Below are 25,783 nucleotides of genomic sequence, written 5' to 3'. Positions count from 1 at the left end.
TTCCATGAGCGCAGGCGCCTGCCTGTCGTCACGTTGGAGCTGGTGCGGGATGGTTGACCACTATCTGTCTCTCCAAGTACAGCTGCGAAGCATCTCTGCCAAATACCAGGTACTTTCGAAACAAACACAGACATAAATCAGGGCAGGAAAGCAGTGACCTTTAACTTACTTTGCCTCTATCTTGGCTCTAGCCTGTTCAGTCTGGTTTTGCCACAGGCCTCTGTGGCATTTTGTTGATAAACGCTACTAGCTTGAGTGGTTAAGTTTCGGTGCCTGGAGCCTGGGCTGCGTAGTATGGATGACACTTCTGCTACTCTGTCTTTCTTGGGACAGAGATGTGCATATGTGTATGTGTTTGTGTGTGTTTCCGTCTTATTTCCTTTGCTTTTCTGTGTCTTTAATTTGAAATATGGATTTTCCTAGGATCATAAACTATCTCTGATTCCCGTTCTGAGTTTTGCCTGTACTCAGTTACTCCATTTTCCTTAGAAGTGTTTTCTTATATTTGTTACTGAACCAAACTTGGGTCTGCTCACCCGACAGGCAGCAAAGCCAATCTACTGACACCAGGTTGTGGTGAAGGAAAATCCAGTGTTTATTGCTAGGTTTCCAACTTGGGGCCAAGCAAGGAGATTGCTCAAAAGAGTTGAGCTCCCCGATGGCTTTCAGGGAAAGGTTTTTAAAGGTAACATTAGGGGTTAGGTTTGTAGGATGACTCATCAGTTTGTGGACATTCTTCTGATTGGTTGGTGGTGAGGTAACACAGTGGTATTTTGGGGGTTTAGGTCATCAACTTTCTGGTTCCAGTTTGATCTGGGGTCTGCCTGCTTGTGATCAGCATGCAGTTAACTTTTTCCACCTGGTAGGTATTTTAGTATCTGCAAAACAACTCAGGGATAGGGCTCAGGATATTATCTAAAGCTCTGGAGGAGGAACTAAATGTCCTTTACTTTGTTTATGATTAAATCATTATTATTTTGTCCTGCTTGACTATTTTCCTTGTTTCGGCATTTTCTCACTTTGCTGATTAAATTTGCCCTCCTGAACTCGGGGAAGGGCTAGGAGGCTAAAGCTTTTCTACAGATAGGAGGCAGGGGACCTAGGGGTCAGGCCCCAGGAAGGCCTCTCAGGGTCCTGCTCAATTTCATGTTTTCAAAATAGCCAGTCCCATAAGCAGACTTAAGCTTCTTTTTCTTTGTTTACATCGTATTATTTTTCAATAAAATGTTTTATTCAAGAAATATAGAAATTCGATAATTTCCTGAAGTTTAAATTTTAATTATAAATGTGAAGCCCCAGCACCTGCATCAGTTTGCTAGCTGTGTTCCCAGGAGCCCTCGGGGCCCTCAAATTCCCACACGATCCACACTGGGGGTCTGAATTAAGCAGGCAAGGCTTTGGTTCCCTCATCCCACACAAATTCCTCACACCAGCTTCAGCCAGAGAAACTCTGATTTATCTGATACGTTTCTTGGGACACCAGTTAAAATTTCATTTTAATAAATGTTTTTGCCGTTAAAAATGTCTGACAATAACTGGACAATCACAGTGAGTCGTTTTAGCATACAGCAGGATGCTTTCAGTTATGCAACTGTAAGATGATGATGATGATGATGATGATGATGATGATTATTTTAAACATAAATTTTATTTATTATGGCTGAAGGGGCCTATAGATGCAGGGGTAATCTACCCAAATACAAGTTTTAAAATAGTAAGCAAACTTTTCCCAGGGACTGATTAGGCAGATAATGAGAGTTGTCCAACACCATATGGTTTTACATGGGCAATACATTTGTTTTCTTTCTTTACTTTTTCTAAGATTATTTTTAAAACCCAGTGGAGAAAATTAAATTTATGAGATTTTTAAATTCTAGAGTTAATATGTCAATTTAGTAAGGTCAGTTTTTGTAGTCAATTTTATTTATATGCCAATAACAAACAACTGGAAGATGAAATAAAAATAGTTAAAAGAGCATCATAAAACCTGAAATACTTAGGAAGATCATTTTAAAAAGACATGAAAGATTTCTGTACTGAAAACCACAAATAATTACTAACAGATTTTAAAAAGCCTAAATTCGGAGCTGTGTCATGTTGATGGGGTGAAAAACTCATTATTATTAAGATGTACGTTCTCACCAAATTTATTTCAACAATGTCAAAATAAAAATCCTACCTTTGGATTTTCTTCTGCTGCTGGATCTTGCTCTGACACTTTCTTATTGCTTTGTTATTTCTTCAGTGCCTTCAGGCTGTGTATACATTTATACATAATGTACATCTTTCGCTGAGCCAAAGCAGTCATCCCTTGGTATCCAGCTGGGATTGATTCTAGGACCCCTGGCAGATACCAACATCCGAGGATGGGCAAGTCCCTAATATAAAACGGTGTAGTAAATAGGCTTCTGTCTCTGTGGGTTCTGCAACATTTAATCCACTGTGGTTAGGAACTGTAGATACTGAGGGCCAGTTGTACCTAATCTGTAGTTTCTCCACCTTGGTACTGTTGACGCTGAGGGCTGGATAATTCCTTACTGTTGGAGGGTGTTCTGTGTGCTGCGTGTTCTGGATAGCAGCATCCTTATCCTCTACGCATATGGTAACATCCTCCCAGTTGTGACAAACAAAATGTGTCTAGTCATCGCCAGATGTCCCTTGCGAGGTAAAATTGCCCGTTTAGAACCGATAACGTAGTATATCATTTTCCCAGAGCAAAAACCCCACCTTTTAAATAATTCTTTTCTTCTTCCTATTTCATTTATTACTTTCAAGCATTATCTTTTTTCCTCATTCTTGCCAGCAGCATTATTACAGAGTACATTCCTTTAAATCATTTATTTCCCATTAATTACAGAATTAATGCCAAATTCCTTAACATGTCATTTAAAGCTCCATCACCTTTTCCAGTCTCTTGTCTCACTGTACCTTGCTTCAGATAAGTACCCTTGCAACGTCATTATTTGTGTCACTCTTAGCCGCCACACAGCACTGTTGTTTTTTATTATCTCTCTGCTACCTGTCTTCTTTTGACCTGTGAATGAGATATTCCATATGGGTCACTTCAAATCCTCTTGGCCCCACTTCTGACTTCAGACACTGTGTGTGGATAGTTTTGTACTGACTTCAAAGGGTTTCACACAGGGGTGGGCCAGTAGGTGTACATTTCATATCCTGCCATGGGTTTCTCTGCTATTGTGGTGAGATGCTTGTGGAAATTTGCCTGAAAGTCCTTTGTGAACGTGGAAGAGTTAATGCCTGTGGGACAATTCCTGACTAGTAGGACGCACCTGACTAACAGGGGCCATAAACAAATGTTGCCCCCTTTCATCCTATGAGTGGATAATTTTGAGACTACTGTTGAAGTTTCCTGAGAATGTCCCACATAGTCAAGCCACAGTCCCTCATCTTGGATACCTTCCCGATAACACATGCTGATACTGGCTTCCCTCCTTCCCGGCTTCCCTCCTGCCATCCCTTACTCCTGCTGCTTAGGATCAATTTCCAAACAAACTACCTGCACAGACTCAGACTCTGCTTTTGGGGGCTCTGAAACTAAGACAGCCTGGCTAACTTTTGCTCATCTTTTAAGACCCTTCTTAAGTACAATCACTTCCAAAAAACATCTCCTTCTTTCTCTCCTCTCTCCATTTTTACTGGTGTTTCTCCTCAGTGCCAGCTATTTCACCATAATCTTTGCCAATTCTCCTCAAACTTCCTTGAGAACAGTGTTTATATCAACATCATCCTTTTTCCTACAGTGCCTAGGAACCACCTTGAATAATGACATACCTAAGTGGTTGTATGGTCAATTCAATATCAATCTTGAATAAAATAATTGTGTAGTTAATTAAATAATACGCTTTATTTTGGAGAGATTAGAAGTGGGTAGACAAACCCTGTAATAAAAGTGATTATTTGACTTAAAAACATTTTCAGGGGTAGAAAGATCAGATTGTATATATTTTTTTGACTTAAAAACACTTTCAGGGGTAGAAAAATCAAACAACCTCTTCATTCTCTATTTCTCTTCTCAATCATTTTTGTTCAGGCTGAGGCTGAGAGCTAATTGATGGGAGGATATAAATTTAAAGAAAACATTACCTCTGAGGCTAGAGAAAGCACTGAAAATACATTTAATTATGTGTTGAAATTGGTATAAATTAAATTACAATATTGCATTAAATAGCCTTATTCTCTGTAAATTAGTAAGCAGGAGATGACTTGAGAAGATTTAAGGCTTGAGGAGAAAGGAGAAATTGAGCTAGAGCCTCCATGAGGAATGACATGGAAGCCACCAGAGCTTAATGGAATGATTATAGGGCAGTGAAAAGTGTGCACAAGAGAATGAATGTATACAGGGTGGGGAAAAATATTTTTTAATAGGTGGACACACACAGTCCTCTCAACACCCATCTGGAGTTCTAAAGGTAAAAAAATAAATTTTGCTTCTTTAATCAGCTACCTACTGTCACTTTTTCTACAAAGAATCCAGGTTACTTGCTAAGAGAAGAGAAAATTAAAAACAACAAAATGAAATGTGTTGATGTTTGTAACAAACAGCTGGTAAGAGAGGAAAAGAGAACTTGGAATGAGATTGTCTCATAGTTGGGGGAGCAGCTGCCAATCATGTGGAAAATCTAGAATAGAGCATTGGGAAGAAAGTTTTTTGTTGTTGTTTTCCTTTTTGTTTTGTTTTTAAATTAAAAAAAACAAAAACAAAAACTGAGTCTGTGGTTGAAGCTTTGTAAGCTCAGAGCAGATGTAGAGAAAATGGAAGAGGGAATGCCACCAGGCTGGGAATTGGTATTAGAGATACGGAGAAAGAGATACGGTAGAGTGGGAGTCTAAGGTGCTCTTGAGGATGCAGAGAATGCCACAGGGTCTGCAGAAACACTGGTGTGGCTAGCGGCCTAGACTGGCCCTGCTGAGGCTTTGTTAAGGGAGGCCTATGAGCAAAGCATCCTTTGAGTGTACAGTACAGTATCATATGCTATAGGCACTATGCTATAGGGGAGATCTCTAGAACGAATTTATCTTGCATTACTGAAACTTTGTACCCTTTGATCACCATCTTTCCTTTCACTTTCCCCCAAACTCTTGGGAATCACTGTTTAACAATCTGTTCCTATGTGTTTGGTTCTTTTAGATTCTACATATGAGATCGTATGGTCTTTGTCTTTATATGTCTGGCTTGGTTTGCTTAGCATAATGTCCTCCATGTGCATCCACATTACTGCAAATAGCAGAATTTCTTGAGCTTTTGGTGTCATATCCAAAAACTAATTATATGCATTATGACTTTTTAAGCTGATTTTAATGATATTAACATAGTTAAATTGAGTACTTAAAATGTGACAAGGTTTGTGCTAAATGCTTTATCAACATTATCTTAACAAATACTTAAGATAACCCTTTAAAGTAGAAAATATCATTATGACCTTCTCATGAGTGAAGAACAGATATCTAGACAGGTTAAGTACTTGCCCGAGGATACAGTATACATGATAATTCTAAGAATAGATCCCAGGTTGGCCTGACATAAAGACTGTGAGTGTAACCAGCAGACCGTATTATAAAAGTCACTAAGTTGCCAACTATGATCTAAAACAACCAAGTCTAGGGAAGGTGAAGGAACACTGTTAAGATAAATACTTTGTACAACTTAACATTAGTAATAATAGCATTGAGAAAGCAAACAGATGCATCTTGTTAAGGGGCAGGTTAGAGTACCAAGTGACAAGTCTGTACACTTGTGACATATGCTTACTAATTTAGATGGATAACTGAGTCCTTGGTTATACTTCCATTTTTGTTTATAAGGGTTCATTTTCTCAGTAAGGATTCTTGGAGAGCAATTATTGCCATATCAATGCTAAAACAAATGATGTGTTCATATCACTTCTCGTTGAGAAATACGATTCATTTGGATTTAAATAAACATTTCAATCCATGGAAAGCATACAAAGAAACTGAGTATTACTGGACCATTTATCAGCAAGATCTCAGTCCATGCTTAAGGGCTATCATTATAGCCTTGAGAAGAATAAAAATTAATTACTGGCTTAATTCATTAAAAAAATTCATGGAGCATTTTCTGAGTGAAAATACTTTATTATTGTGTTTAATCTTCACAGAAACACTCTAAGGTAAATATGAGTATCTTCTTATAAAGAAACAAAGGTTTGAAGTCTATAAGACCCGTGCCTATGGTCACAGAGCCAGTAAGTAGTTGATTTGGCCTTACACCCAGGCTCGCCTGCTTCCAGAGTCTGTGCTGTATTCCCTAGTAAGGCCGATTTCAAAAACAGTCTGGCAAAAAAGTCAAAAACAATCCCTGAGTGCCATCAGCACACTATTCCTAACAACTATCTATGGGGAAAATCTCACGGATCATAGACTTGGGCAGAATGTCACACTGGCTGGCAGAACATCAGCTTAAAAGGTCAGTAAGCTTCACAGTAAAGCATCCTAATCACCCATGGAAAACAAATTGCCCATATTTCTACTTACTAAACAAAGTGAAGGCTCATTTAGTGTGTTCATATTTTGGGTAAATTTTCTCCGGACCAGAAAGTTATCAGTCTGTATATCATACACTGTCACATATTCTGAAAAGACGTTTTTAATCATCTGAACCAGGAATGAGAGCTTTAAGCCCTCTGGAAAAGCACGTAAATACAAACCAATTGTAGAAAATATAAGGAAGTCAAACTAAGGTGATGAGGACACCAATGAGTTATACTATGAAAAAAATATCTCAATACAGGCTGCTGCCATAAAAACCTCAAAGAATGAGTCAGTCTGCAGACATTAGGAACAATCGATAATCACCAAGATGCAAGGAAGACTGACTAGGAGGAAATTGAGTGAGAACATTTAGAATGGATAATCAGGAAAGGCTTCTTTGACTATTAAGACTGTGGGTTTTTAGAACAATCTATCTACCACAGGAAGCTGTGAAACTGACATCATTTAGGACACAACAGGGATTAAACTCAGAAGCCATAAAAGCAAGTGTGAGCAGATCCGTCAGCAGGGAATGAGGAAAGTAGCCTATTGTTTACTCCTTTCTGTGCAACTTATAGGAAGCTGTCTGTGTCCTTGAGTAACATTTCAGATGTTTGATAAAAGATGCAAATTTCACCCAGTTGACTGAGCTATGCTGCTTTTGTCCTCCAGTCCAGTTTCTGCTGGACTTGCTCAACTATTTCTCATGTGTCCTGAAGAGTTGTGTGTGTTGTGCTTGTGAGTTTGACAGAGACTAATTAGCATACTCACTATGGAAAGTTAGAATAGACAGACATGCAATGAAGTATCACCCATATCTTAACCACTAAGGGATAAGCGTGTTAACATTTCCATGAATAAACTTTGTAATATTTCACAGATGTGTGTATGTTTATATAGGTTTGTGTTTATGAAGATTATAATTATACAGTATAGACTCTTCTGCAACTTGCTTACTAATTAAACGTACTATAGTTGTCCCTCATGTAATCAAATTATCTTTAAAGTATAATAATACAGATTACACCCACAGTATTGATATATAATCATTAATTCTTAGTTGCTGGACACTAGGTTGTTTCTGATTTCTTACTATTATATATAATTATATAGACTACAGTGTTTAACCTTGTACAGAATTTTTGTCATAGCTTTAGTCACTTTAAGAGAAACCCTTGAATTGCCGCGATCAGAGGGTTTGCACGTTAAACTAATTATTTAAGTACCCACCAGATAGAAGGTGCCTTTCTGGAGAAAGGTAGTAGTGTTACTGAGTCCAAACTCTTTCTGCTTACCACACGGCAGGCTAATAAATCAGGAGATGAGGTGTTGGTGCAGAGAGTAATGACTTTATTTGGAAAGCCAGCAGACCGAGAAGATTGGAGACTAATGTCCTAGGGAACCATCTTCCCCAAGTCAGAATTCAAGCTCCTTTTATCCTAAAAAGGAGAGGGGTGTGGTTGCTTGTTGCAAACTTCTTGGTGTCAGAATCCTTTGTGCTTGCAGCTGTCCACGTAGGTCAGGTCATGATGTTCCTGTAAACCTCCAATGAGACAAATGTTATTTTCTATTCTGCTGCAACTTTTTAATTTAATCTTTATATGAATGGGAAAGTGTTACGCCTTTAAAGGTTAGAGCCTTAAGAATGGGCTATCCTGTGTATTTCAGGCTAGAGGCAACATGCTTTTACAAAAGGTGCAGAACCAGCATGACTAAGCACTGGAAGCAGAGCATGAGGTTAGAGCCAAAGGAACAGATCTAAGACAGAGTCAGATTTGTTCTTCCCTGTAACAGCAGAATGTGGGCTCTGGAGGCAATCAGCCTGTGGGACCAGAGGCTGATTCTTTGCAGCTCACTTTTCTTATCTATACAATGGGTTTCATAAAACTACTTCATATGATCTCTCTGAAGATTTGACAGATAAAAAAAGTGAAATAATCATGATAGTACCTGCCAGAGAGGAAATTCCCAGAGATTTTATTATTACTGTTGTTGTTGTTATTATTATTTTCGATTAACAGAACTATTTTCCATCAGTAACTATTTTCCCTCACCCTAGATTACAGTATATCACAGACATTTGCAAACCGAATAGTGTTATCTTACTGTTTTAATTTTTCCTTCTTTGATTAATTATAGGTATGATGTTTATCATATATTTATTGGCCATTTGTATTTTTTCCTCTGTGCCTTGCTTGGTCATAGTACTTTTGGCTTATTTTGCTGCTGCAATTTTTTCTTTATTTACTGATCTGTATGAGAGCTTCTTCTTTGCTGTCTTGTAGGACAATAAAGTTTTGCATGTGTTTAAGCAAAATGTACATAGCATGAAACAATTTCTAAAACAAAAGTAGCCATACTTTTCCCCCTACATTTTCCTACAGAGCACTGTTCTTCGACTGTGAATCCAGAGGACATGTTTTACATTTTTATACACCATTCCCCAAAGATGTATTTTTCAACGTCTTTAATTTTAATTCTAATTCTGTTTTACAATCCTTTGACTTAGTGAGTTGTTTTACTTGTATTACTTTGACCTCAACCTAACTCTGAAATAGTGACTTTTTTTTCTGCTATTTAAAAAAAAAAAGGTTTTGTTATTAACATATATCTATTTCCCTAGACTTAATAGTGCCAAATGCTTTGCTTTTTCCTCATTAGGCTAACTTGCCAAATCTTTAATGACACATAATGTAGTGTATAATTTAAGGACATAATCTTCAGAATAAGACATGTACCCAGATTCTAGATCACCTCAGTTAATTTTAACAAGGCACTCAGTATCTCTGAGCCTCATTTTTCTTACATGTAAAATGAAAATACTAGTATCTATCATATAGGAGCAGTTATGAAGGTTAAATAAGAAAATGCTTGTGGCAGGTTAGCTGCTAATAAATGGTAGTTACATTTTTCTACCTAATTGTTCTCCAATGAAAGTTCATCATGTCATATAAATTGCTCCCATCTTTGTGAATGTCAATAGCATTTCATTCATCTGGTTTTTCAAACTAGAACTGTTAAAAGTATCCTTAGACCCTTCTTCTCCAGCAATCCCTACATCTAATCTATTGTCAAGTCCTATTCAGATAGCACCTAAATGTGCTTCACATCCACCCAGTCTGTACCATCCCTGATGCTGCTGTACCCATCTAGAGCCCTCATCATCTCTTGTCTCAATTTCTATGAGCATAGACACTCTCTAAGTCCAAGTTTTACCTGCAGCCCAAGGACTATTTCTAAATTATAAATGTAAGTATGGTCCTGGTCAACTACAATACTTTCCCATTTCTTAGAAGAAATAATTGAAATTATTGGGTATGGAATCTGAGGTCTTTAAAAACATGAACTCACTCTATTTGCATAGTCTCATCCTTAGTCTATTTCCCTGCATCAGTGATCCTTTTGAACCATTTTGCTGTATGATTACAAACATTTTTGCTATTTCCAGAATATTCTGTGCACACAAATGTTTTAGGGCATTTGCTCAAAAAAAAAAAAAAGTCCTGCCTAAAATAGCAATTATTCATTCATTCATTCAAGATTAGTGAAAGGGAAATTAACATGTACTGAGTTTTAAATAAACACCAAGCACATTTAAAAGTTAAAATAATTCTTTGAAATAACTATTACTAGTATTATTACCGAGTCCAAACTTGTTCTACTTGCTGCACGACAGGCCAGTAAATCGGGAGATGAGGTGTCAGGGCAAGGAATAACAACTTTATTTGGAAAGCCAGCAGATTGAGAAGATGGCAGACTAACGTCCTGGAGAACCATCTTTCCCCAAGTCAGAATTCAGGCTCCTTTTATACTAAAAATGGAAGAGGGGTGATTGGTTGTTGCAAAATCTTCTTGGTGTTGGAATCCTTTGTTCTTGCATTTGTCCACGTAGGTCAGGTCATGGTGTTCCTGTAAACCTCCAATAAGACAAATGCTATTTTCTATTCTGCAAATTTTTATCTTTATATGAATGGGAAAGTGTTATACCCTTAAAGGTCAGAGCCTTGAGAATGTGCTATCCTGTGTATTTCAGGCTATAGGCAACATTCTTTTACAAAAGGTACAGAACCAGCGTGAGTCAACATGGGAAACAGAGCACAGGGTTAAAGTCAAAGGAACAGATCTAAGGTGGAGTCAGATTTGTTCTCTGATTTGTTCTTTTCTATCACAGTATCATGTTACAATGGATACAATTAACTGTTTTGCTCAAGTTCACACATGTAAACAGCAGAGTAATTCCTCATTCTTCCTGCTTCTCCAAAATATTTATTAGGTACCTATTCTCAGTCCTATGATGGAATATAATGCACATCAAAATAAATTAAAAGCATATTCTCACTCAAGGGAATTACAGACTAGTGGAACAACCACTCAGAAGCCTGTTGTTCATGAGTATATCCACATTTCCACAAGGCATGTTTCTGACATAGCCTCGTTTTGCACTTTAACTAACAGTACATGGCTGCTCCATTTCCTGCCATGGCTTCTTTCTTTGCAATTCCTTCCCTGGTTTTGGCACTTTCAGAATCTGTCAGAACCTTGATTTGCATAATAAAGTAGCATCTTTACTGCTTTAAGCACTGTAAGATAAGGCTTGAAAAAAAATTAGAGGATCGAAATTAATGGCCCAATTGGAATTATTTCCTTTTTATAGATGTGTATTTTATCATGAAGAATTGATTGACTGGCTGTTATTTTCTATTCTACACATGGGGAACTTGATGTAGATAAAAGGCAGACTATCTGAGGAGGAAGAACAGCGAGATGGGAGTGTAGGGCTTGGATGCTTGGTCTTTTGCTTTCGTATCAAATTGCATTTTGTCACTTGTCATAAAATTATGAAGCAAATGTCAATGGTAGATAAATAGATGGATAGATAGATTTTTTTATGATTGAAAAGAACAAAGTGTTAAAACAAAAATTCATAGGCCCTTGTATAAGCATGACTTCAATTTGAGTGAATGCTTCTACTAAGCTTTATGAAATCTAAAATTCAGGGCTCTGAGATCTTCAAGGGATCCTGAGCCTACTGGTGGAAACTTCTAACATAGCAGAGGGAACACTAGACTGGAAAACAGAAGAATGAATTTTAACTATCTATCTGACAGGCCAGAGTCATTTAATCATTATCATTAATTTTCTCATCTTAAAAGATAATAGTGACAACTTGCTCATCTCATAAAACTATTAAAGTTAAATAGATAAAGCATATACAAATTGAAAAATCTATGAAGTACTATCACAGTTTCTGGTAATCACTATTATAGTACTGCTTCTGTAAACAGAGTTTTATAGATTGTGGAATTAAAAATCAGAATGGGGGTTCAGAATTGGAAAGGACCATACCACTACTTTCCCATTCTATAAATTAGGACACTGATGTTCAGAATAGCTAAATGATTTGCCTATTGTCAGGTAGCCTTTACTTAAAATGTTACATAAGCACATGTTTTATTGGATTATAAACACTTCCAATTATTTAACAAAACCATTCTTATTAATATTGGCACCTTAATAAAGAAAAGTGGACAATGTGGAAGACAGGGACCTGGTTATAATCATATATGAGTATTGGTATGCATTTTATAAAATACATTGAATCGATTGTGTACACATTATCTACATACCAGAATCCCTGTGCTTAAATAGACTTCAATGATCAAGGACATATTAGAGAAGTAAATGAATTTGTAGAGATGGAGGCATAGAGTAGGCATTTAAATCAAGATAGGTAACTAGATCTATCAAGCCTTTTTCACATACCAAGGAAGAGACACACAGACTAAGTAATTAGTTTAAGAGTGGAACACACGGATAATAAATGATAGAGTCAAGATGTGAGATTGAATTTTATTAACTTCAAAGGCCTATTAATCCCTATAACACATAGGTATTATACATTAAAGTAATATTATGTGTTAGCTTCCATATGATACTAAATAATTATAATTAAACAATAATTAGTGTAGAGAAAAAACTATTGGAAATTAAGTACGAGAAATTATTTATAACTTGAAAAAAAGATGCTTCAATTTCAGTTAGTTTTAAGGATGAGCTAAATACTTTGAGATGGGAAAAAAATACAAGGACACTCAAGTAAGAGAAGATCTCACTGGCAAAGGCATGACTTGGAAAAACAAGACATTTTTAAAGGTAGAACAGTCTGTGTGGGTACAGTGGAGACTGGAAGTAAGGGACCCTGACTAAAAGACTTAGAAGGGATAGGACTGTATATTATTTACGATCTCATATTCTTAGGGTCTAGCAGATTAACAGACATAACAAAATTTACGAATGAATGAATGAATGAAATGGAGAGAAGGAGAAGTAGAACTTCATTATGAAAAGTCTTGAACTCCATGCTAAAAGTTTCAGAAATTACTTCTACATGTTGATGACAAATTGAAATATTTTAAGTAGATGTGTGACAATGTCAGTTTTGTATTCCAGAAAAATCACTCTGGTTGCAGAGACTAAGATTGTCTGGGAGGATTTGAGACAGAAACAGCATAGACATTTTTTTTTTTAATCAACTAAAAAAGACAGATAATAAAAACCTGCTAGGTGTTTGATAATGTCTTTAACCAATTCTGAGAAAGAAGACATGTTGAGGACAAATAATGTGGCAAGATTTTGTTCTATTGAAATGGAAGTGCCTATAGTATCTTCAGGTAGTATATTCTACAAAATATTACCTATAACTTAAAGTTGCCAGCATTTAGTGCACATCAAGAGAGAATGCACAGAGTAGCACAAATGAAGGCTTAAGGCAGAAAAATAGGGAAAACATAATTCAATAGGGATAAAGAAGAAAAGGTGATAATAAAGGAAAGTAAGAAAGAATGATCGAAGAGGAAAAAAGAATAGAAGACAGTAACTTCCTGGTAGCCAAGAGAGTTTCCAGAAAGAGGAGGTGATCAACAGAGCCAGAGCCTTCAGAGAGACTAGAAAAGAAGAAAATTGGTAAGAAGTCACTAGATTTAGCAATTAAAATAATGTTCTAGATTTTGAAGAGACAGTTAACATTTGAGCAGTGCGATTTATTTTTTAAAACATGGGCCAAACTTAACACGCTCTTATATTCTTAGAACCAGGGGGGCATCATATAATGTTGGTAAATACCTTCAATCCTTTGGGGATTGAATTCCAAAATTGTATTATTATAAATTATATAGTTTACATGTCCAACTTAATTAACAGTTGCTAGTAATATATTTATAGGCATCAAAATTTGTTGGTTCAAATGTCTGCATTATCAAGAATGGAAATTTAATCTATTGATGGCTTAACTTTCCTTGGCTTTGAATGAGACTTAATTTACCACTAAGCAATTTTCTGGTCCTCAAGTAGCATTGCCCACTCAATTGTACTTTAAATACTGTACTGAGACGTGATAAAGATTGGTATAACCAAATGGAAGGGAAATTTTATTATTATTTAGAGCTAGATGGAGAGTATCCTTAAACATTTGGGAAAAATACGATGATCCCAGGGAAAGATCAATTTTATATTAAGACTATAAAAACTATTTAAAAACTCGTCACTTAAATGTCTATTCTCCTTGGTAGAATTTAATTCTGTTCCTTAATTTCCACAGCTTCTAATGAGGGCCAGTCCCAACCTCATATAACTGTAAAGCATTGCCATTGGGGATTTCAATTTTTTTAAATGTAGCACCTCAAATGCTGTATTTAAGATTTGCTTATTAGATAATTTTTCATAGATATACTTATTCATACCCATGTACCTAGCCATATTTTTATAAAATCTTGAAATACTCTATTTAAAAGGGAAATTTAAGTAAAAGAGAACATTGAGTTAATCATTGGTAAAGTGATAATTCATCTTCCTGTGAAATGGAACACAGAACACTGAGAATAGCTCATGGGGTGGGTAATTCAAATTTAGTTGCATTCATGATGTTAAGAAACAAATGTATGTATTTTTCCTAAAAACTGATGCTTATATTTGGTTGTGTTTCCCCTTCATTGGAAGACATAGAGTATTCAAGAGCTTTTTCATAACAAAATTTAAGCTTTTCAACTGTATGCTTTAAGGAATGAACAATGCCAATCAAACACGTAATACTACCTCTGAAATACTAAATATTTTTAAGGGATTTTTATTTAATATGTTTAAAGTATTTTATTACTGCAAGTTAATAAACATTGTTTTCTGAGTCCATAATTAGATAGGAGACAAGAGGCTTTTTAGTCTTTTGTAGATTAAAAAAATGAAATTTAGAATGGGATGCATTAGCTTACTCTGGGTTTTTAGTTGTTTGTCCAGATATGATGTATCAGATCTTTGATTGCTGTACCTGACTATAATACACACCTTTATCCTTTAAAATTTATTTACACCACAGATTTGTGCTCCTTGTAAAAATTTGAGTTTTATTATTTTAGTCACAATACAGTTTGTGGAAAATCTTTGATGAGAACTGTGGAAAGCCCTGTGAAAGTCACAGTTTAATATAAACATAGCACTGGTAAAAAAAATAAGACAATTCATATTGGTTCCTATATTTGTTTCCATAAAATAAAAATGACATCAGGAAACACTATACCCTGAATATCTTCTCTGACAAGTGAAGTTTACTTTTAATTATCTCTGATATCTTTAGATAAGTATGTGTTGCAGATGTCACAGATAACTTGGTAAAAATAATGAGGTCTGAATAGCATGAGACCTCATTCTAGCTATGTGTAAATGAAATCTCTTCTGCTGGAGAGATGGAGGAAAACATCTAAGTTTATTCTAAGAAGTATTATATTTATGGATTTATTGAAACAAAACCAGTTTAGCTTTTAATTTATTTTAAATTTATTTTTTTGCTTTTTTTGACAAGTTGACAAGTATCAGCTGCTATAAAAGGAAGTTTCATGTAAGTTTGGGATTTATTTTCATGGACAATGCCAGAGAATAAAATATAAATATTTATATTTTACAGAATCATTGCCATTTGTGATGTCTATATGACAATAGTCAAGCAAAAAATTAATCTAGCTTTGATTCAATTTCAAGAATTTTTCACTTATAGAATAATAAATTTTTGGAAACTTGAAAAATGTATGTGATGTCTCAATTGTTTATCTGAAGTATGTTATAGGCATACCTTGTTTTACTGTGCTTCATTTTATTGTGCTCTGCAGATACTGTGTTTTATACAAATTGAACGTTTGTGCCAAATCTGTGTCTAGCAAGTCTGTTGGCACCATTTTTCTAATAGCATTGGCTTACTTCATGTCTCCATGTCACATTTTGGTAATCCTTGCACTATTTCAAACTTTTAAAGTATTATTATATTTGTTATGATGATCTGTGATCAGTGACCTTTGATGTTACTATTGTAATTGCTTTGGGGCACCACAAACTGTGAAATTAATCAGTAAATATTGTATGTGCTGACTGCTTCACCAACCAGCCATTGCCCCATCTTTCTCTCTCCTGGGGCCTCCCACTCTCTGAGATACAACAATATTGAAGTTAGGTTGCTTAATAACCCTACAAGAGCCTCTAAGTGTTCAAGGGAAGGGAAGAGTCGCACCTCTGTCACTTCAAATCAAAAGCTAGAAATATTACGCTTAGTGAGGAAGCCATGTCAAAAGCCAAGACAGGCTGAAAGCTGGGCCTCCTGCTCCTGTCAGCCAAGGCATGAATGCAAAGGGAAAGTTCTTGAGCAAAATTAACAGTGCTCCTCCAGTGAACACAGGAATGATAAGAAAGCAAAACAGTCTTATTGGTGATATGGAGAGAGTTTGAGTGGTCTGGATAGAAGATCAAACCAGCCACAACATTCCTGAAGCCAGCGCCTAATCCAGAGCAAGGCCCTTAACTCTCTTCAGTTCTATGAGGGCTGAGAGAGGTGAGGAAGCTGCAGAAGAAAAGTCTGAAGCTAGCGAAGGTTTGGTTCATGAGCTTTAAGGAAAGAAGCTGTCTCCAGAACATCAGAGTGCAGGATGAAGCAGCAAGTGCAGATGTAGAAGCTGCAGCAAGTCATCCAGAAGCTCTAGCTCAGATCATTCATGATGGAGGCTACACTAAACAACAGATTTTCTATGTAAGATGAAACAGCCTTATATTGGAAGAAGATGTCACCTGTGACTCTCATAGCTAAAGAAGAGAAGTCAATGCTTGGCTTCAGAGCTTTAAGGACAGGCTGACACTCTTTTAGGAGCTAATGCACCTGGTGACTTGGAGTTGAAACCAGTGCTTATTTACTGTTCTGAAACTCCCGAGGTCCTTAAGAATTATGTTAAATTGGCTCTTTCTGTGCTCTATAAATGGAACCACAAAGCCTGGATGACAGCACATCTGTTTACAACACGGTTTACTGAGTATTTTAAGCCCACTATTGAGACCTACTGCTCAGGAAAAAAAAAAAGATTCCTTTCAAAACACTATTGTCTGTTGCCAATGTACCCAGCCACCCAAGAGCTCTGATGGAGATGTACAGTGAAATTAATGTTGTTTTCCTGCCTGCTAATACAATGTGCTTTCTGTAGCCCATAGATCAAGGAGTTATTTTGACTTTGAAGTCTTATTATTGAAGAAATGCACTCATAAGCCTGTAGCTGCCATAGATAGTGATTCCTCTGATGGATCTGGGCAAAGTAAATTGAAAACCTTCTGGAAAAGACACACCATTCTAGATGCCATTAAACACATTTGTAATTGATGGGACGAAGTCAAAATAACAACATTAACAGGAGTTTAGAAGTAGATTCCTACTATCATGGATGACTTTGAAGAGTATGAGACTTTAGTGGAGGAAGTAACTGCAGATGTGGTAGAAATAGTGAGAACCAGAGTTAGAAGTGGAGCCTGACAATGTGACTGAATGTCTGCAGCCTCATGATAGAACTTGAACAGATGAGGTGTTGCTTAGGAATAAGCAAAGAAAGTGGTTTCTTGAAATGGTAACTACGTCTGGTGAGGATGCTCTGAAGATTGTTGAGATAAAGACAAAAGATTTAGAATATTACATAAACTTAGTTGATAAAGCAGTGGCAGGGTTTGAGAGGATTGACTGGACTTTAGAAAGAAATTCTCCTACGGGTAAAATGCTATCAAACATCATTGTATGCTACACAGAAGCCATGCGTGAAAGGAAGAGTCAAATCAGTGATGCAAACTTCATTGTTGTCTTATTTTAAGAAATTCCCACAGCCACTTCAGTCTTCAACAACCGTCACTCTGATCAGTCAGCAGCCATCAACACTGAGGCAAGACCCTCTACCAGCAAAAAGAATATGACTTGCTGAAAGCTCAGATGATGGTTAGCATTTTTTAGCAATAACATTATTTTTAAATTAAAGTATGCACATTTTAAAAACACAATTCAATTATACACTTCATAGAGTACAATATAGTATAAAACCTAAATGTTAAATGTATTGGGAAGCAAAAAACATTGTGTGACTCTATTGTGGTATTTGCTTTATTGTGGTGTTCTAGAAATGACCTGCAATATCTCTGAGGTATGCCTGCATATTACACTACTGAAGGTTTTCTAAGATCTTCAAGTAATTATCAGCACACTTGGTAAAGAATACTTAATAATATACCCTAGGAGGTAGGAAACTGACCAGAAAGAGCTATGTAATCTGTGGGTAGTCCCAACCCCTGGGACACATCTCTGTGGCATCTTTAATTATAGGTAACCATTTTACACAGGATAGTTTATTTCTATTCTTCCGACTCTTAAACAATATCAAAAATGCACTGGCTCATTTCCACAATGGATTTCAATTTTTTTCTTCAAGCATATAATCTCAGAATTTTAGAGACTAAAAGGACCATAGATGCTATGTAGACCAGTGGTTCTCAGATATTTGGATTACACAGACCATTAAAATTTTAAAACAGTAGCAACAACAATTGAGGTGGAAGAAAAAAATACGGGTTAGCTTTTCACGAAATCAAACACATTTAAAAAAAAAGGTGAATGGATAGAGAAAATGTGGCATATACATACAGTGGGATACTACTCAGCTTTTAAAAAAGACCAAGAAATTCTGTGACATGTGACGATATGGATGAACCTTGAGGATGTTATGCAAAGTGAAAAAAGCCAGTTGCTGAAAAGCAAATATGGCATGATGTCACCTATAGGAGGCATCTAAAACAGTCAAATTCATAAAATCGAAGAGTAGAATGGTGGTTGCCAGGGGCTGTAGGATGGTGGAAAGTGGGGAGTTATTAACCAACGGGCATAACGTTTCAGTCAGTGAGATGAATCAGCTGTAGAGTTCTGCTATTTAACTTTACCCTGTTGTCAACAATCATCTACACTTAAAAAATTGACAGAGTAGATCTCACTAACTGTTACATGTTATTACAATAAAAACTTAGAAATGATGCCATGATTATAACTTCTTTGAAAAGTTAACACCAAACATTAATACTAATAATAATACAACCACAGAATAAAAGACAATCTGGTAAATACATTTCAACTTCCTAAAAATTGCACCATTTGGTTGACTGCAGCTCCTGTTGTTCATGAAATGACCTCTAACAGCTCTGCAAGGTCCCACAGGGTCCCTACATCGTCTCTCACTCCCTTACTTTTTGCCCTCCAGTCTCCCTGACTTTGTTTTGGTTCCTCTAAAGCAGGTGTTTACAAAGTGAGGCAAAGAAAGATGAAAAGGGGTCTGAAGATCATCTTACATTGAGGTACTAGAGAAAATATTATGATTTAATATTCATCTACAAAGTTATAAAAGTAGACTTGACTGCTAGTTTCAATAAGAATGACTTCCTTGCTACCTTTGTCAGAAAGGCAACCATCACAGGGAATGAGAGAGCTCGCTGGGGACGAGTGGGTGCTTGAAAACTTGGATTGCTAAATGGGTTCACCCTTACTAGTCTGTCAACTTTCAGAGAGAGTATTTTAAAGCCCCACAGTTTAGGCAGCCCAGGCTTTCTTTTAAAAATGGATTTACTCTTTAAAAAAATTCTTTTTTTATTTTATTGAGTTACAATCAGTTTACAATGTTGTGTCAATTTTCAGTGTAGAGCACAATTTTTCATTCATACATGAACATACATCCATTCATTGTCACATTCTTTATCACCATGAGCTACCACAAGATCTCGTATATACTTCCCTGTACTATACAGTATAAACTTGTTTATCTATTCTACGTATACCTGTCAGTATCTACAAATTTCAAACTCCCAGTCTGTCCCTTCCCACCCCCCTACCCCCCGCAACCACAAGTTTGTATTCTATGTCTGTGAGTCTGTTTCTGTTTTATATTTAAGTTCATTTGTCTTCTTTTTTTTTTTTTAATGGGTTTACTCTTTTACTAAGAGTTAACTGAATTTTTCTTTTAAAGACAATATTTAATAGGGTGTTTATAATCTGTTGGAAATAAACTGGGCCATGACTCTCAAAATCTTCTGTGATATCGAAAGTTTGGCTAGTTAACACATGGCAAAATTCTTAGAAGAATTGTTGTACTTAAACATAAATTCCTAAGTTTTCCTTTTCAAAAAAAGTGCTTATCTTTTCTATCATATGACTGTCTTCAATTTCAAATTTACTAGTTATTTTTTAGAACAAAAATCACCTAATCTATTTGAGGTAAGTGTGATATTTTAATGAGTGAAACAGCTAATGATACTTGCTTTTTTTTTTTTTTAACATTTTTTTAATTGAGTAATAGTCCTTTTACAATGTTGTGTCAAATTCTAGTGTAGAGCACAATTTTTCAGTTATACATGAACATGTTTATATTGTCACTTTTTTTCACTATGAGCTACCACAAGATGATACTTCCTTTTTTTTTATTGAAGTATAGTCAGTTTACAATGATGTGTCAGTTTCTGGTGTACAGCATAACGTTTCAGTCATAAATGTACGTACATGTACATACATGTATTCTTTTTCATTATAGGTTACTACAAGATTGAATATAGTTCCCTGTGCTATACAGAAGAAACTTGTTGTTTGTCTATTTTATATATAGTAGTTAATATAATGATACTTTCTTTTAAAGAAACTCTTGTTATGGATAGAGCTCTGTGGAAGATGGGTATGTGGAAGTATTTCCATCATTACATGATGCAGGCTGAAAGTTCTGTGACTACATCACCTATAAATGTTCTTATCTGTGCACATTTGATGTCTACAGAAACAGAGTACTATAATCTCTTAGAATTTTTTGATAAAGAATTTCAATGATTTTAGATTCATTTTTTAAAAACTTAAAAATATGACACATTCTGATTAGTATGCCCAACAACTGATGACAAGAAATTGCAATTTGCTAGGCAATTTTTAATAAAAACTTTGGTTTACCGTGTAAGTGAAAAGCCCAAGTCATAATTTGGTAAGTGTAGCTAATCATGTAATTTTCTTATTTAGATTTGCTCCTTTGGGGGACTATTACATTTTAAGACTGTAATAGCCGTTAAAATTAGTCATCAAAATCAGCTGGCCATCAAACAAAGAGTGTTTTTTAAATTGAACTACATTCAGTTACAATGTCTCAATTTCTGATGTACAGCACAATGTCCTAGTCATGTGTATACATATGTATATTCGTTTTAATATTCTTTTTCTTTAAAGATTATTACAAAATATTGAATATAGTTCCCTGTGCTACACAGAAGAATTTTTTTTCCTATTTTTATATATACAGGTTATCATTTCAAACAAAGGCTTTTATTCGCAGTATTAAAAAGCATTAAACCATGATTTTCAAAAGTAAATGTGCATAATCTGGTCACATTGGTTGATTAACAGTGCTGAATTAAATTACAAATTAATAGTGCTAATTTTTTGAGAGAGTGGAAAGGCTCCTGTACCATTCACGTTAACATTTAAACGTTTATATTTTTGTTATTTTTGTATTATACACATAATATAAATAAAATAGTTTATATATACTATTTATGAATAAATACACAAACAACAAACAAACATTGTAGTGTGGTCAAAATTTTTTATCCAATTATACATGATCAAAATAAAATGTGGAGACCACTGCTCTTGTGAGCTGTGTTTCTGCCCCACTTCAGGACGTTGTTTGTACTTTGCCACTTGCCTGATAGGCTCTCAGCCTCCTCTTTTAATCCCTCATCGTCTTTGCTTACCTTGGGCTTATCCGTATCTCAGCTTACATGGCACTTTCTTAGAGAAGCCTTATCTATCTCCTTCAGAAGTTAATTACTGTGTTCTCCAGTGGCTCTTTTTCCTTTATCTTCGTAGTACTTAGATGCAATATGCAATTCTGTGTGCGTTTCTGTGATATTTGCTTAACGTTTCTACACTCCAGCCGTACTGACAAAACAGAACGAAACAAAAAACTAGGCTCTCAGCTGCAGGAAGGCAGAGTCCATGTAACCTTGGTGCCTAGCAGTTTCTGACATATAGTAGATGTTGAATGAATATTCTAGTCATGTGTGAAGGAATGAATTGTCTTTCAAACTTTGTTATGAATGAACACCAATTCAGAACTGGTGTTTGGGAATCATGAGTCGGATTAACCTTCCCATTTTTACAGATAATGCAAAAGAGATGAAATTATTATGACTATTAAACAGTTCTGGGGTAAGAAATTAGGTCTTCTCATTCCTCACTGAGTTATTAATACTGTCATGTTGTCTCAGTTTTTATACCATATTGATTTGGAATCTGTGTTCCTTGCCTTCAAGTCTGTGATCGACTTCTCCATTCCAGAAATTATGTTTCATCCAGGGTTTTGTGGGTCATGAAGCTTATATAATACTGGGGACCTTTTCAAGCAAAATAAAATAACATTATAAATACAAAATTGGATGCAAAACTGAGTAAGTAGATAAATATGCCAGATGTAATTGCTACCCTGAAAGAGCTAGAAATAAGTTAACTGGTTACGAAGAAGTAACTGGGAATCACAGATACCATCCTTCTAAAACCGGTCCGCAACTCAGCCTCCTTCTGGCTAGATCCCAGTAATGACTGAGGTCGTACCAAAAAGCTGCCTGATTTGACAGGAAGAGACTTGTCACAGAGGGTAACTTGGAGAGGAAAGAGACAGTGTTTTTTTTTTTCTTCCTTAAATCTCTCAATTTTTATTTTATTAAAAAAATTTTTAAAGTATATTTTTTATTGAACTAAAGTCAGTAAACAATGTTCTGTCAACTTCTGGTGTACAGCACAATATTTCAGACATATAGGAACATATAGCTATTTGTATTCATATTATTTTTAACCATAAGTTACTACAAGATATTGAATACAGTTCCCTGTGCTATACAGTATAAACTTGTTGTTTATCTATTTTATATATAGTAGTTAGTATCTGCAGATCTCGAACTCCCAATTTATCCCTCCCCACCCCCTTCCCCTGCCTCCATAACTGTAAGTTTGTTATCTTAACTAAGTTCGGTTAACAAACTTATTTTGCAAATTTTCCAAGATGTACAATCATATAAACACATTGTTAGAGCCTCTCCCAGGACCCTGGAAGGAAACAGTAGAAATAAAGAACCTTTAAAATTAATCTTACAGTTTTATAATAAACACTCCTCTGCATGTATGTTTTGTATAATAGCTTAGCAAGTTTGCTCTCCTTGGCCTGCCCCATTTGTTCTTCCTCTGTACTGTGTATGCCCAGAAAGTTGAATTTATCAAACTACCAAGTTTCTAACACCATCTTAGTAGCTGGTCCACTATTTTTCCCACCCTCCTATTGATTAATTTATTTTGGTTTTTCTCCTTTGGGATTTCTGTTCATATTTAGAGGAAAACTATGTCCTGAATTCTGAACATTTGAAAGCTTCTCTGGAGAGACTTTTCACCTCTGAGTCAAGTTCAAAACCTTTACGGCTCTTCCAGCAGAAAATGGCACACTTTATTATTCCTAGAGCTCAAATGCTATGTATATGTATATTCAAGATGTAACATTGATCTTCTAAAGACTGTGTGTTCTCTTTCATGCAGAGGGAAGTTAAAAGTTAGAAACAGCAGGAGAGAAGCCCGGTTGTCCTACAGTCGGCAGGTGTGCCTCTCATTCTATAATGTTCTGAAGAATTCCTCCCTCCCTGGGTGCATTTATATAGCTTATTTCTCTACCCACTTCTGTGTCTTGCATCTCTGCCTATTTCATTTGGCCCATTTTCCATGAACCCTTGGCTCACTTCTTCCCCTGTATTCACTTCAGTGAAATAGAGATCAGTGACTTTGGGATTAAATATACATTCAGTATTTATTAATTCCTCCTTTTAAGAACTATTGTATCTGTATACCCAGCTCTGTGACTGTGCTAACTCCACATCCACACAGGAACCACACCCTTTCCTCTTTATATTCTTCATATTGTCTAGCACAATGGCTTAGACATGTGAGATATTAAATAACTTAATATAAATTTGAACTGATTTTGACCGTTGTTATGTTGATTACTTATTAGAATCTGAAAGGATAGAATTCCAGTACTAAAAGAAAGGATTATTAAGGCTACTGATATTATTATTGTTGTTATTATTATTAAAGACTTTCTCTTGACCTGGTAGATCCTCTCTTGATGTGCATGTCTGTATTATGTTTTAGGCACTTTCTTTACTTTTTGGTCATTTTGGTTATTTCTTTGTTTTTTGAGGGGGGTTTGCCCAAAATATTTGAACCTGGTTACATGTTGTGTATCTTTTTCTTTGAAGCTCTCAGATAGAATAAGCCTGACATTTCTTGCACAAATTATATTTTTGGGGGGAGGGGAGGGTGTAGCACGGGGAGGTGGGGATGGGACAGGTAGGGTGAATTACCATTACAAAATGATACAGTGGTAGATGTCAGTTGAGCATATTATTGTTTTTCAGGGCAGGTCTGTACTGTGTTGTAGTGCTGTTACCTGGTTGACTTTAGGTTGTAATAATTATTTTAAAAGATTCATACAGAATTGAATAACAGTGTTAACTGGTAACCACATTGCATTGTTTCCCAGCCACTTTAAAACTTTTGGAGAGCTAAGGCCAGCCAAGAGCATTTGTAGTCTTGTTAAAAACCCCCTTTTGAACTAATTTATCTGAAACCCTTATTTTCTTCACTTCTTGCTCATTGACCTGTTGCATGGACCTGTTGTATTCATGTTGAGTTTATCCATCAACATATGCACCTGTCAGTCAAGTGAGCAGTTGTTTTTAGAACATGTACTAGAATCACGTAAAGCATTGAATGCAGAGAAAGCAGTGCTACCTAAGTTTTGCTGGAAGTGGACTTTGACAGTTTTCTTTCTTTGATGAATTTTTTGTATTTTCATGTTGTAAGTGGTATGGAGCTCTGCTTGAATTAAAAAAAAATTTTTTTTTGAGTATCATCAGCTTACTTGTCTGGCAAGTGCAGAAGCCTGGGGCCAGCCTGAACTCAGCCAAACAAATATAGAAGTGTATTTAATAGTTATACGTGTGTTTTGTCCCTTCTTGCTGCACCCATGTTGTCACTTATCCCCCAGAAGTTATTTATTATCTTCTTTGTTAATGTCAGGCTCCTGTGGGGTAACGTGATGACTGTTTAGGTTTACATGACCCTCTTTCCTCTCCCCCCAAATATGTATATGTATTTTATCTATATATAAATATATATACACATATTAAAAACTCTTAATGATCAAATATCCATATTTTATCAATTGACAGTATAACTGCTAGAGTATATCCTTATGTATGGATTACATTCCAACAGGTTATTTCCAGAAGGATGGAGAAGTTTCATGAAACTCGGGGGCCTACCACAGAGGGTCTTCTCTGTGAAGTCTTGTCATCTTGTTTGCAAACTCTGAGAGCTTTCAAGGACAGGGAACAGTTGAAAGTACAACTATCCTCAAAATCCATATATATGTCATGTAAATTAAAAATACATTGAGACTTGTAGCTCAACATGACAGAGTAATATCGCTCATATACCTCTCTTCTTTTCTCAAATTTCCACAAAAATTAGGAAAATAAAGGAAGAAATGAATAAATTTATAAAAGCGCTAGGTGCTAGCAAAGGGTGCCAAGGGTAGGTTAGAAATTCTAAGGCAATTCTCTAAGACATAATGGAAATGAAACTTTTAATGAAGAAAGATACTCCAAAGAACTGATGATGCAAACAGATAAAAAAATTCCAGCACCAGCTTCTCAAGTTCAAACAGTGAATTTCCTTCCCTTCACATGCACTCTTTTCAGGGAACATTTTCTATTTACAATGTTTTGAGCTCAGAGTCAGTAGGAATGAGAGCAGTTGACCTTGCAAATGTTATCAGAGAAATTAATTAAAAGATTTCATTTTGTCTTTATA

The 25,783-nt window shown here is 35.8% G+C and overlaps 1 long non-coding RNA gene across 1 annotated transcript in view; it reads left to right on the top strand.

The window, feature by feature from the left end:
- LOC141577439 (uncharacterized) overlaps nucleotides 1-25,783 on the top strand; it is a 46,457-nt gene continuing 20,674 nt past the window's right edge. Inside the window, exon 1 of the long non-coding RNA XR_012506317.1 lies at nucleotides 1-109. This is a non-coding gene — a long non-coding RNA (uncharacterized LOC141577439). The remainder of the gene's footprint in view (nucleotides 110-25,783) is intronic.

This window comes from Camelus bactrianus, chromosome 4 (assembly GCF_048773025.1).
Source record: "Camelus bactrianus isolate YW-2024 breed Bactrian camel chromosome 4, ASM4877302v1, whole genome shotgun sequence".
NCBI classification, from domain to species: Eukaryota; Metazoa; Chordata; class Mammalia; order Artiodactyla; family Camelidae; genus Camelus; species Camelus bactrianus.
Note: the sequence above shows the minus strand (reverse complement) of the source record. Positions and strands in the feature narration are given on the sequence as shown.